Source organism: Octopus bimaculoides, chromosome 15 (assembly GCF_046866305.1).
Source record: "Octopus bimaculoides isolate indiv1 chromosome 15, ASM4686630v1, whole genome shotgun sequence".
NCBI classification, from domain to species: Eukaryota; Metazoa; Mollusca; class Cephalopoda; order Octopoda; family Octopodidae; genus Octopus; species Octopus bimaculoides.
The window spans coordinates 18,203,164-18,206,823 of record NC_142942.1 but is presented as its reverse complement, the minus strand read 5'-3'; the positions used below and the strand labels follow the sequence as shown (position 1 = coordinate 18,206,823).

General features: G+C 34.1%; 1 long non-coding RNA gene across 2 annotated transcripts in view; it reads left to right on the top strand.

Annotated features, from left to right (window-relative positions):
• The first annotated feature begins 1,801 nt into the window (after window positions 1-1,801).
• LOC149132424 (uncharacterized) overlaps window positions 1,802-3,660 on the top strand; it is a 15,709-nt gene continuing 13,850 nt past the window's right edge. For both annotated transcript variants that reach the window (XR_016244510.1, XR_016244509.1), the window contains exon 1: window positions 1,802-1,925. This is a non-coding gene — a long non-coding RNA (uncharacterized LOC149132424). The remainder of the gene's footprint in view (window positions 1,926-3,660) is intronic.

The following is a 3,660-nucleotide window of genomic DNA, read 5'->3' as shown; positions in this document are numbered from 1 at the left end:
GAACATTATTGAAAAGTTTTAGGCAATAAGAAACAGAAGCTAAGTATTGCAGAGTATAAATATTAATAACAGAAAACAGTTTAAAATTGAGAGACGAAACATTAACAATGTGTCCTCAAAGAAAACTTATTTAATATTGATTCAGTCAAGGATGTGTTGTACTTTTGGATCTATTTTATATTGAAACTAGGAGAGTCAAATTTCTTGCATGCGTTAGAAGTATCTGCTGTCAGACATGAGATTTCAGCAGACGTATTTTTGTATTGGTTATATTTCGTGTAATATAATGTTTGATAACTAATCTGCCACAAGCCAGAGGATAGCGGTCTCAATGTCACACAAACTGAAGTGACCATTATCCACCATTCATATGATATTTGTATATAAAATAATATATTATATATAGTATGTCTGTCATTTATAATTCATTTCTATGTAATATAATGCATTAGAAATATTATATGCGGCATTTATATTACATTCATGTGTAACATATATATATATGTATGTGTGTGTGTGTGTGTATGTATGTGTGTGTGTGTATGTGTGTGTGTGTATATATATATATATATATATATATATATATATATATATATATATCCGTCATTTATACTCCAGCGCATCAATCGAAAAACTCTAGGCACGAACAGATTAAATCAAGTTCTGTTAAAACACACTCTATAATATGTATTTAGTACACTTCCTCATCTTTCAGGAATAAAGACAACGTTTACATAAGGCACGTTAGTATACACTGCTGGCCATAAAGCGCTTCCCCGACTTGGAATTGCTTTGGCGCTCGAATGATGCAAGCCTGCAGGCTAACATTTACCCTGAACGGGTTCCCAGTCCCTTGCAAGGTTACTTATTCGCACCGGGGTGGACTGCAGCAACATGAAATAAAGTGTTTTGCACAAGAACATGACGCACTGACCGTCTGGGGAAACGAAACCGTGATCTTGCGATCGTGAGTGCAACTTCCTTAACCGCTACCCTACGCACATTCATCAATGTAAATATACATAAATAAAAACACCCACAATACAACGGCACTCCGTCGGTTACGACGACGAGGGTTCCAGTTGATCCGATCAGCAGAACAGCTCGCTCGTGAAATTAACGTGCAAGTTGCTGAGCACTCCTCAGACACGTGTACCCTTAACGCAGTTCCCGGGAAAATTCAGCGTGACACAGAAACAGTGGTGAAAGAGTACAGTAAGATTCGCTACCACCCCATGCCGGATCCTCGTGGTTCTTTAGATGTTTTCATTCAATAAACACTCACAACGCCCGATCTAGAAATCGAAACCGCGATCCTAGGATCGCGAGTCCGCAGCCCTAACCACTGGGCCATTGCGCCTTCACACCCACAACATATAGTTTCCATCTCAAACAAATACGTCATATTATCAATTCAAGTTTATTGAAAATAACTTTGTCATATAAATAAATATATAAACATAGACACATACACACACACACACACACACGCACACACACTCGCTCGCTCATGTTATATTATGGTGTTAATTATTTTCTATTTTTGTAGTTTTTCCATCACAGTTAATTTATTTTCACCAATTTATAAAAATATATTTATGATAAATCTTTTTCTTATTCTTTCAACAATCTGTTTTTCGTTGCCATGTTTGCCAACTTTAATATTTGTATTGTGCTATAGAAATATGTGACTTATTGTTGCTACTGTTGTACGGCATCTTTCTCATTTCATACTGATAATAGTTATTTCTGTCGTCATAGTCTAAAATACGTATTTTTACATTGAAATCATGTTTATACGTAAAAAGAAAAAAAACAGTTCTTAATTTCTCCTCTCACTTGTGTTTGAATCTCTAACTCTAAGCAAAATTATTCAGATTTTTTTTCTTTATAATGAAGGTTTTTTTAATTCGCCATTTCTAAAGGTAATTAAATCATGTATCTACTAAATCTACACTTAATTTTTTTAATCATATTTAAGATACTTTTATTACAAGAATATGCATATTTTTATTATATTTTATTCGTTATTAGCGACGGGAGCAATAATAGTTCAAAATGGTATTCTGTATATCATACTTAATGTAGATATACAGTAGAAAGCCTGGAAACAGCGGTATTCATTGCTTATTGGCAGTTCATCCGTCTTCATGTTCTGAGTTCAAATTCGGTTGAGATCAGCTTTGCGTTTCGTCCTTTCGGGGTCGGTAAAATAAGTCCCAGTTAAACACTGGGGTCGATGTAATCGACTTACTCCCCCCACCCGAAATTGCTGGCATTGCGCTAAAATTTGAAACCAATAAGTCATTTTTAAGACGGCGAGTTGAGAGAACTTGTAGCACGCCAGACAGAAAGCTTTGCGGATTTTCGTTCGTCCTTATGTTCTGAGGTCGTCTTTGCCTTTCAACCTTTTGAGGTTGATAAAATGAAGACCAGTTAAACAGCGGGGTCGATGTAATCGACTTACTTCCTTCCCTTTAAATTCTTGACCTTTTGCTAACATTTGAAACCAATACGATGAGTAAATTGCCATCTAGAAAAAAAAAAGAACAAAACCAAGAAAAAAAAGGAAAAAGCAACAGCAAACATCCCAAAACGATTATTTCTGTGCAAAATGAAATGCAAGTAGAAAAATACGTATATATCATTTCTCTAACCAGGTTCCATCATTCCCTTTCAAGCCATATCCAATGGCTGGTTCTTTCAACTGTTGAATGGATTTCTTTCAAATAGCGTTTGCTCAAACGATGATTAACGCCGATTGATAACAGCCACATTTAAGAGTTCGATTAATTGATCTAGCGCTAACTAGTGTTAAATATCTATCGACAACAAAACTGCTTATTCTATTTACAACCTTTTCCTGTTGTTTATTTTATCGAACATGTTTATGGAATTATCAGTTTCCGTGTAAATCAAATAACATAAATTATCAGAATTAGTATTTATTATTATCATTATTATTATTATTATTATTATTATTATTATTATTATTATTATTATTATTATTATTATTATATCGTCAGACATGGAATTATCTCATTGCTTTATAATATCAACACTATTCATAAAGTATTAAGTATTGGTATTATTTTCTGTGGCGGTTGAATAATAATAATAATAATAATAATAATAATAATAATAATAATAATAATAATAATAATAATAATAATAATAATTCTTTTTCTACTATAGCCGCAAGGCCTGAAGTCTGGGGGAGGGGGATAGTTGATTACATCAAACCCAGTACTCAACTGGTACTTAATTTATCGACCCCGAGCGGATGAAAGGCAAAGTCGACCTCGGCGGAATGAATTTGAACTCAGCTCGTAGCGACGGGCGAAATACCGCTAAACATTTCATCCAGGTATATGAAGGAAGGCATATGAGAAGTATAGAAAAAAATAGCAAAGTAGCAGGACCTGGCTATTAAATTACAACAAAGAACAGGGAAAGTGCGGTTAAAATATATCCCAGTAGTTATAGGTGCATTGAGAACAATTTCCAAAGATCTGAACAGATGGATAGAGGAAATAGGCATAAAAGCCAATTTAGTACAGCTGCAGAAAACAATTTAGTACAGCTGTAGAAAACAGTCTTATTGGGGATAACTAGGATAGAAGAATACAAAAGTTGTTTAAATGCTAATTTCATTGTGTA